The sequence below is a fragment of the Phodopus roborovskii genome, unplaced genomic scaffold (assembly GCF_943737965.1).
Source record: "Phodopus roborovskii unplaced genomic scaffold, PHOROB, whole genome shotgun sequence".
NCBI classification, from domain to species: Eukaryota; Metazoa; Chordata; class Mammalia; order Rodentia; family Cricetidae; genus Phodopus; species Phodopus roborovskii.
Genome location: NW_026126410.1, coordinates 12,635,972 through 12,646,671, shown reverse-complemented (window position 1 = coordinate 12,646,671; position 10,700 = coordinate 12,635,972). Strand labels below are relative to the sequence as shown.

At 40.5% G+C, this 10,700-nt stretch overlaps 1 pseudogene; it reads left to right on the top strand.

Annotated features, from left to right (window-relative positions):
• Positions 1-944: 944 nt before the first annotated feature.
• On the top strand, positions 945-8,025 carry LOC127220750 (electrogenic aspartate/glutamate antiporter SLC25A13, mitochondrial-like; annotated as a pseudogene).
• The last annotated feature ends 2,675 nt before the right edge of the window (positions 8,026-10,700 follow it).

The window sequence follows — 10,700 nt, the reverse complement described above, 5'->3', positions numbered from 1 at the left end:
CTTGTTTCAAATTTTATTGTACCTCTACTTTTAAAAGGGATTTGGGTCTATATCATCTAAGTGCTGGAGTTGGCATTGTGGTTACTCTGTGTCTTTAAGATGATCACATTGCTTCAGCTCACAGCAAAGAATTACAATAATTGAAAGTTTTCCTTATCATAGAGTTATGGAGTTCTAATACAGTTGAGTAGTGCATGCACACTTTTGTGTGTGTATGTGTGTATATGTGTGTGTGTGTGTGTGTGTGTGAGAGAGAGAGAGAGAGAGAGAGAGAGAGAGATGTGTGGTATATTACATAAGCCCATGATTATACACTTTATGTCAAGACAAGAATAAAATATCAGATATTTTCCTTGGATGTTATTTGTCCTATTGCCTGAGTCACTGTTTAAACTAGTCAGTCTGGGCTATCTACCTGTTTCCTTCCATCAATACTGGGATTATAGGCACAGTCAGTCTTTTTACATGGGTGTTGGGATTTGAATACAGAGCTTGATACTTGTATAGCAAGTGCTTTATATGGCTTTTAATGCAAGGTAATGCTATAAGTACTTGGAATATTGCTAGACCTATTGCTCTATGTGCTCAACTACACTAGAGTGATGGAGGTTAATCTTGTCCCTGCAAGGATTTAAGGCTGCAAACAGATCTTGAACATTCTCTATAAAAGAACAAGATGATGGGACTGACTTATTAGAGTCCTAGGGTAGGCTTTACCCTCTCTGAGGAACAGATGGGAGGTTGGGGTGGGGGAATGGGAGGAGAAGTAAAAAAAAAGAAACAGTTGAAGACTCTATCCAGGAATATTTTTAAAGTTTGCTTTGTCTATATGCCATTGTGCCTTATGAGAAGATAAAATAAAGGCTTATTGGTAAGTGTGTAAACTACTTAGAAAGTTAGAGCTAAAGCTGGAGTAACATGGAAAGAAACTTTCTCTGGGCAGAATGACATCTGTAGAGATGAAGGGTACTAACAGTGACAATGAACTCTGCTACTCTCTGAGGTATTGGAGTGACTGCTGGCTTTGAACAATCTAAACAACTTTGAAATACTTGTTCTAGATAGACCACTGCAGTGATCCCTGTGACTTCCTGCAGAGGGCTGCCGGTACTTACTGGTAATGAAGGCATGAGAGACTTCCTACTTTCCAGTCATGGAGGAGGAGTTGTCTGAACAGCATGAGGCTCCAGAGACCTAGGGCCAGCTGTCTTACACAGCTTGTAAGAGTCACCTGGGGCTATTGCTGACATGAGGAGCACTGATGAGAACAGCCAGTGTCTAGGGAGGCCTTTCTCCAAGAATAGTCTGCAAAGCCATTGTCCTCAGCATCTTTTTCTGGGATAAGAATTTTAAGTAACAATTTGGAGAGCACTTAGTTTCTTGATGGTATTGTCCAGTCTCTGCTGATTGAGCAAATTACTTCAAGAAGAAAGTTGCTATCTATTCCTTGTAATTCCCAAGGTTAACAACACCAGACTTTATTTTTTTTTAATATTTTTTTCTGTATCAAAACCAAGCATTTAATGACTTATTTAGAAAACATACATGAATTCTGTGTGTTCCCCCTCAAGAATATAACAGATAAAGTTGTGCTTGTCTATAGTTGGTATATGAGTGCTTATGAGGTAAAGTAGTCAATGCTAAGGATGCTGTTCATCTTGCCTCTGAGTAGACTCAAACAACCTCATGACAATGTACTTGTCTACTTTGACAGTAAAATGCTGATACTGTTATAGGTTGGATAAAACAAAGCAAAACAAAACAAAACCAGAATCATGCAGGATCATAGTTTTGGTCTCATCTGCAATGCTTTTGGTCTACACGACATGAGGAAGGTGACTCATTTTTTCTGATCCTTTCATTATGGAATGTAAGTCCTGGGTACTTTTTAAAGATTGAGAACTTGGGCTTTCTGTTAGGATTAGTGAAGTGGTAAAATGAAACATCACACTGGATCAACAGACATTAGTGTTTTTCTTTTCCATGATGAAGTCTGAGAGTTATGATGCTGCCCTAGGGGTGCAGAAACAGGATTTTATTTTCTCTGCCTATTAAAGAAGCAAATGGTAGAAAAGACCTATTATTGTACAGGGAGTCCTGGTCTAACCTTCCTATGATACCAGGGAATTCAGGATACCTGTTGGAATATTTAGTCTCATTAATGAAAAATAGAATGGACTCAAATGGAACCTCAAGCAGAATTTAGTAGTAAAACCTCAGAACAGGCAAGCTCTATTTCACACAGCTGCCAAGAGTAGAGGGAGAGAATGGAAAAGAATTGAGGGCAAAAAGCAACCTATGCCATTTAGATAAACAGGTATAAATGTTAGCAACATGGTGAGGAGAGAGCTCTAGAAAGACATGGGGAACCCCAAAGTAATAGGGAAATTAAAAACATATGTAGGCTCTGGCAAACAACAACACAACAACAACACAATAGAAAACAAAGACACATAAAAAGATAGGACTAGAACTCAGGAGAGTCTCATGGTGGCTCCTTGGACTGGACTAAGGTTTTTGGGAAAGAAAAGCACATTTTCTTAAAGCTACTTACCCTTTCTATGGGTGTTCCTGTATCTGGGTCCGTGGCATGCCCATAATAAATTGATTCTTAAGGAAGGAGATTTAGTTATTTGGAAGCACTGAGACACTTTCACATATGAAATTTATCAGTCTATGAAAAAAGTGAGATGGTAGCAGAGCCAGCTGTGAAGACTCTTCAGTTTCAAGAGTTTTATTTATTTATTTGTTCACACGATACAAAACAAGGACCAATTATGCTCAGGAAAAAGTCAGTCTACCTCTTCTCATTTTCTTTAGGTCTCCATTCTCTTACTGTAGCCATTTTCATTCTCATCCAATGGGGGGAGAGGTCAGTCACAGAGAGGCCATAGGTTGGTGTTGGGTGTCTTCTTGTGTCACTCTCCACCTTTTCTTCTGAGGCAAGTTCTCCCATTGAACCCAGTAGTCACTGATTGACTACATAGGCTGGCTAGCAAGGACTGGGGATCTGTCTATCATTTGTTCTCTACCACAATCACTCTGTATTAGAGTTATAGACATGCATGACCATGCCTGACTTTTAAAAATAGATATTAGCGTCCTGCACTCAGGTCCTCCTGCTTGTGCAGCAAGTGCTATACCAACAGAGCCTCAGGCCCTCTGATGTATTTTTTTTTTTTTAGATTTAACATCTTGCTATTGTGACTGAAAATATTGATGTTAAGAACACAGTTTTCATGACCAAAGGCAAGCAGAAGTAAATGATGGGAAGCACAATTTTGCAGCCTGGATATCAGGGAGAAAATCCAACAGCACCAGGGTGACAGAATCAGTATGAAGACAAAACAGCAGAGGAAGGAGTTTTGCTAGAAAATAGATGCATTTGGATTCAAAACTGTGTGTGTGTGTGTGTGTGTGCACGCGCACGCGCACGTGCGTGTATGCCTGTGTGTGATACACTAGAGACAAATACTCTCAGAAATAAGGAGAGGATTTTCTGTGATTCAGAACAGAGGATAATGTAATAGCTTAGCTGAAGATTGAACATACTAGATCAATAAGAAAAAGGTGCTTTCAGGGTCTGGGCTTCAATTAAATGAGATGATAACATTTATGAGTGATGTCTTAGCTCATTCTTTTACTGCTGTGACAACATACCTGGTCAGAGCAACTTAAAAAAAGAAGAGATAAGTTTTGCCTCACAGTTTGAGGGAGTAGGAGCTAGGGACTGCTGTTCATTCACACAGCATGTGCAATTGGAGGCAGTAAATTGTGAAGGCTCTTGCTCAGCTAACTTTCTATTCTTTAGACAGCCTTGGCCTCCAGACTGGAGCATAGTATAGCCTTTATTTATGATGGGTATTCTTACCTCACTAAATCTTATTTAGGGTGTCCCTTATAGACACTCCCAGAGGTGTGTCTGCAAGGAGATTTTATACACAATCCAGTCTGCAATCAATATTAGACATTACAAATGTTAAATAAAACAAACAGAACCTCAAGTTATACATATATTCCTGAACTAGCTGAGATGTACTAGAACATAGTTGATATTTTCCTCAAGTGCACAATATTGTATTCCAGACTCCCTTTGGATTATATAGCTATTGAACCTACTAAAACTAGGCAGTAACTGTCAGAGTGGGGAAAATGATGGAAATGGAGTAATATGGGTGAAGAAAGGGATAAAAGTATTTCCCCCTTTTATGCCCATAGTTGACAAACTAGAAGACTTTAGATCTGATTGCATAGCAAAACCCATGGGGTTTCAGGGGAATGATTTGTTCCTAAATTGGTGCTGGCACTTGAATGTGAAATGGTGCCGAGGCTCATGTTATGGTACATTTGACCCCTCTGCTAATAGTAGAACTGTTTTGGAAGGGTGTGGAACATTTAAGAGAAAATCTATTGGAAGGCATGGGTCACTGAGGAAGGGTCTTGAGGCTTACAGCCTTGCTCCATTTCCTGTCTGCTCTCTGCTCCCTGGCTCTTAGTGTTTGTGATCAGTTACCTTACACTTCTACTGCCTTGCCTTTCTGTGCATGATGGACTGTGTGCATTCCCTCACACTTAAGCCAGAACAATCGCTTCCTTTTTAAGGTGTTTCTTGTCGGGTATTTCTTTACAGCCAAAAAGAAAACAAATTAATACAAAGGGTAGGCAAAGGTTAGGTTGGTTCCCACCCACAGACCTTGTGTTTCATCCACATAATGGAACAGCCTGGCTCCTTTTATTTTCAAGTCATTTATGCTTAATCATACACATAAAGTACATTTCAAAAGCCTGGCTGAACTATTGCCCAAACTGCTGTTGGGGCCAGAAGTGTGCCGCAGGGGTGCCTAGTTTGAGTAAATCCAAAAGCAGACCCCTCATCCTCCCACACTCATGAAAGACCCCAAGAGTTCTGAGTCTGTCAAGAAGAGGCCCTTGCCCCACGAGACGAGACCAGACCACTGGATGCAAGCGCAAGAGGCTGTTTATTGCTCACACAGGTACCTGTGGATGCTTCAGTCTTTCAGGGGACTGAGCATGCTGAGGTTAAAACTCAGGCAGTTTATATAGGGTTGGGGTGTCAAGAAGCAGGCTTACAGAAGCAGAAGCATGGTTACAAGGATTTCCTTGGTCCAAGGCAATTGGGGTCAACCAAGGACAGAGTTGTTTATTCGGGTTGGGCACAAAGAATTCAGTTATGACTATTTCAGCACTCTGGTGGTCTTGATAGAGTGCTCCCAGGACCTTCTGTTCCCAGATATTGTCCTGCTGACCTTGCTTTGGTCCAAGCTGCAGACCACAGATATCTGGTTGGCGTCAGAGGAGAGGAACATCTTGTTCCCTCCTGTACTTTCCCATAACTTGACCTTGGCAAGTTGGCAAGAGCAGCTCAAACAGGCAATATGCATAGTGGGGGTCTTTCACTCAGGCAGAGGCAAAACAGCTTCCAAGGTGGTAGATCTAGCTGAGCTCAGAACAAAAATTTTGACATGTGTAAGCACTGAAAAGAAGGTGAATTTTTTGGCTCTAGATAACTTTGTCACTGGAGTCTGAATATTCTGGAGAAAACCAGCCCAACCCAAAGACTGTGGGACTTTTAGTGGTGTGGTGGATCAGAGCAAAGATGGGCTAATATCCTTCTTAGACTCTGTAGCGTTTGAAGCTGTAGGAACCCTAGCCAGCCTGAGCATGACAAACATGGCTCTGCCATGCCGGGCCCTTTTCCTCCCATTCCCTCTGCTTTGCTAAGAAACTTTAGATTTCAATTCCTAAAACTAGCTCCTGAGGTCTATTCACTTATTTGGTCACTTCTATAGGCTGACTACCAAGGACCAGCTATCAAAGTATTAAAGTTCAACAATCAAAAATGCCCTTTGACTCACCCAATTAACACTCCCAATTAAAATTAAACCCTGCATGCTAACACAGAGCTTCCCCTTTTACCATTTTCCTATAGACCTCTGCTCTCTATCCAGAAGCAGCCCTTTCCCCTTCCCCCTTTCCTCTTCCTTATTCTCTTCCCCTTCTCCCTTCCCCTCTATCTCCTGTCTTTGTCCCTTATTCCTGACTTCTGTCCCTCTGGGGCAAATACATCTCCTTTGTGCTGAGAACCTGGTCTTGGGGTATCTTGGGATGACTCTGAAGTTCTCCAAAGAATCGGTAATGTGTTCCCCAGATGCCTTGTTTATGGTGACCTTCTAGCTGGTTGACAAAGCTGGCCAAGGAGAGGTTGCTTCTGAGGATGTTAAGCAATATTTTGGATAGACTAAAGTTCATCAACACAGTCCATTTTACTGGGATTCAGAATTTGTATAAATGCATTTTGGAAAAGAAAGAAAAAGACACCTTATGTTTGCAGAGTTCACTCAGTTTTTTGCTGAGAATACAGTCAACCCATGTGAAGCAGCCTTTGTTCAATGAGGCAAAGCACAGACTGGAAGAGTCACAGCTATGGACTTTGGAGACATTATGGTCACTGTCTACCAGTATATCCTGACTCCTTTTGTTGAATGTCTCAAACCTCTGAATCCTATGTCATTAGTTTTTCCTAATTTAATGGATTTAATTTGCTCCTTACAGATATGGAAATAATCAGAAAGCTCTACAACACCCTCCCTGGCTGGCTAGCAGGAGAAATGTAGAGATGAATAAGGAGTAGTGGGTTACACCCTTGGAAGCTGACATCTTGTTTCAGTAAGCAGATTTATATGAGCCAAGGGAACATATGACTGTAGCAGACATTGAACACAATGCTCCTCTTGAAGAAGGAATGCTGCCCTTCAACTTGATTGAGGCCCAAAGGCAGTAGATGGCCTCAGGTGATGCAGCTTGGCCATTTCTACAGCTTGATGACTCAGCCCACTGGTTTGGTCTGAGTTTTGATACAAGAGCTGTTGGAGCCCTTGCTTTATGTCTCGAATCTTGTAAAGACTTAACAGATTTAGAAGTCATCACCCTACATGTGGAGTTGGGGGAGGAGGATTGGCTGGGAGGGTGGGAAAGAAGGAGGGAGAGGAAACTGGGATCCATATGTAAATAAGAAAAATAGAATAATGAATAGAAAAAAAGAATCAAATGCAGAATCAACAATCAGTCAGCTCTTTTGTGGGAGCACACTTGAATAAAAATAGTTTTGACTGTCTTCAGAAAGTGCTCCACTACGAAGGCTGCTTTGTACTGTAGAGAGACTTGCTGATTTGCTGTCACAGTCACTGGGAGTCACCCTGGAGAACATCATGATTTTGTGAGTGATAAATGTATGCATGAAGATGGTTCAGTCTACTTGCAGCAGAGATTTTTTTTGCAAGATGTTCTCAGGGGATTTTTGCAAGTCCTTTAGAAATTGTCAAGATTTGCTTGCAGGTGGCTGGAAAGATCACCACTGGACCCAGAGTCAGTGCTCTGATGAATGAGATCTGGGATTCTTTGGCATCCACAAGGATGCCAAAGCATGCTTTCTGTGGGACATTCATTTCTTGGCCATCTACTCCCCGGTGCTATGCCTATATGAAGGCTTGCTTCCTTTGCAAATGAAGATGAACAGATTAGCTCAGGAAGCCTGCTCATAGCTGGTGTGGCAGCTGGTATGAGCAGCATCTTTAGTGATCCCTGATGATGTTATCAAGTTTATATTGTAGGTGGCTGCCCAGGCTGGCCAAACAACTTACAGTGGAGTTATGGACTGCTTCAGAAAGATAGTATGGGAAGAAGGCCCAGAAACTATGTGAAAAGTGCTTGTGGGTCCCCATGCTTGTTTAAGTTTGGTGTCATCTTGCTGAATTATGCATTGCTGAGTGATGTTGTACACCAGTTTTGGAGGAGTAAGCCTATCGGGTCTGAGCCCCTTCCTAAAATTCCTGGATTAGGCTGCTGGCTCCCAATCCTGATCACACTGGGGGCTATTAATTGACAGTTGAAACATTTGAAGGGATTGAAAACAAATTTGGAATTTGTTAATTTCTCTTCAAGTTGTCAATATCTACCTCATGGAGACTCCTGGGAGGGTTAACTTGGGATATGGCTGTAAAATGATTGGTACTGTGATAAATCCCATCTCTGATTGAAGTATGCCCTAACCCCTTCTGCATCTGTCTTATATAAATTTGGGCCAAGGCCTTTATTTCCTTTCCTTTCCTTTCCTTTCCTTTTCTTTCCCTTTCATTTCCTTTCCTGAAATAGGGTTTCTCTGTGCAACATCTTTGGCTTGCCTGTAACTCATTCTGTAGAGCCTCATCTTCCTTGTTCCCTTTGTCTCTGAGTGCTGGGTTTCAAATATTAAGGAAGTAATTTTGGTATTTTTATTGTAGAGACAAAAGAAACTGAGACACAGTTCTACTCCTGAGCATGCTAATATGGAATAAATACTTACATAATGAACACATGCATATTACTACAGATTTTAATAAACACTCTAAGAATAGCATACACCTTTCTTGTTGGCAACCACCTGCTCTGATCCCATAGCTGGTGCCCATTTGGCTTTGAAATCCACTTAATCTTGAACAATGTCAGACAAATACACTGTCTTTATTTGGGGTGTTGTGTATCATGATCAGAGACTTGTGTGTTTGTGAAGAGGGAAATAAACTATTTTTAAATTTAAACCCTTGGCTCACAGAGACTGAACCAACAACCAGGGAGCCTGCATGGGGCTGACTTAAGCACTATGAACATATATTACAGTTGTGTAGCTGACTCCTAACAGTGGAAACAGGGGCTATCTCTGACTCTTTTATAGGTCTTTGTTACCCTCCTCCTCATACTGGGTTGCCTTGCGTAGCCTTAATACATGAGGAGGTGCTTAATTTTTCTGCAACTTGATAAGCCATGTTTTGTTAATACTCATGGGAGACTTGTCCTTTAAGAAGAGGAGTGGATTGAGGGGTGAAAACAGAAAGGGGAGGGCAGTGAGTGGAGGAAATGGGAAGAGACCAGAGAGGGGGAAAGTATGGCTGGGATGATGAGAGATGTCATCTGTAAATATGTTTCTCTTATTGGTTAATGAACAAAGCACTGTTGGCAAATAGGAGGGCAAGATAAGCCGGACTGGGAGACAAGGAGGATTCTGGGAGATGTAGTAAAGAGTCAAGATAGGGACTTGAGAGAAGAAAGTCTGGAAACACTCTCTGTTAAGATAAAACCATGTGGAAACACTTAGATTAATAGAAATGGGTTAATATCTAAGACAGAGCTAGCCAATGAGAAACACTAGTAGCAGGTCAAAAGCTTTATATTTAATACAGCATCTCTGTGTGTTATTTGGGGCTGATGAGTCTGTGGGACCAGGCTGGCAGGAAAACTGCTCATAACATAAAATAAATAAATAAATAAATAAATAAATAAACTTATTACAAAAGTTACTCCCCCTCAAAAATAATTCAAAATTAATTTGCCTAGAAAGCTCTCATTCTCAAGACAAAGTATTTCCTATCTCATCACCCAGACCTGCAATCTATGCTTTTCTCTTGTTTCTTTCATTCCCCATTCCTGGTTAAACCTTGTTGCTTTTTTTTTTTTCTGTAACCATGTGTTTCTTTGCCAGCTCACTGTCTGCACAGTCCATTTGTTATTCAGAGAAGGTATCCTTTTTCCATGAAGTACATCTCCATGCCCTTACCTCATATGTAGCATCATTTTCATTTTTTTTAGTCACCACTTCTCTGGGTATCCAGAGTCACACAGGTGAGGGCTATTCCTCATGAGCCATTATTTATCGGTGTACATGGAGTTCTTAATTGGTCTAGATAGTAAAAACCCAAACTCAGATGTGGAGGAAGACATTAAAAGATAATTTGATAATGCAGGCTTTAGAATAGAAAGTAAATTAGGTATAAGACTTTGGACTCATCAAGAAAGACTAGACAACAGACTTTTTCTCTGAATTTGTCAAATGCTTATGGACTATAGACATTGTTATCTACTTATTGTCTGTATATATTGTATATAATTATTGTACTTACTGTATATAGTATTTCTTATGTTAGTTATAACCTTTTTTAAACAAAATTTAGACAAAAGGCAATATGTGGTGATATCTTATTTGTACAAATAAAGCCTGTCTGAAGGTTAGAGAATGGAGTTAGCCACCAGCTAACCATAGAGGTCTGTACAGACAGACAGAAAGTGAGATGGGTAGGCGGAGAGAGAATATAAGCAGGCAGAAACAGGAACTTGTTGTCTTGTGTGTTAAGATGCTAAGGAGGTAAGGTGTGACTGTGGCTTGCTCCTTCTCTCTGACCTTCTTACAGTCTTTATTTGTACAAGCAAAATATGACCACATATTGAATTTCTAGTGATTCTATGGTAGGATTTGCTCACATATATTGTGAGCTATATGGAAGTGTGGATAAAGCTATTACAGTTTCTACACAAACTTTTTAAATGTTTTTATTAAGTCTTTGCTAGTTTGATAATTACATACAATGTAATTTTACCATATTTACCCTCCACTCCTTCTACACACATATTCACCCAGATTCCTTGTGCAGGGTGATAGACATGAAGCTATTTTTATTCTTCTATGTGCATCTATCCAGTTTTTCAGTACTATTCATGGATTATGCTGTTTTCTTCAGTATATGTTTTTGGCCTCTTCGTTAAAAACCAGGTGTTAATAGATGCATAGATTTAGGTTCATGATCAAAGGGGTTCTATACCAGTACCACTCTGTTTTTATTGCTATGGGCCTGCAGTATAACTTAAAATCA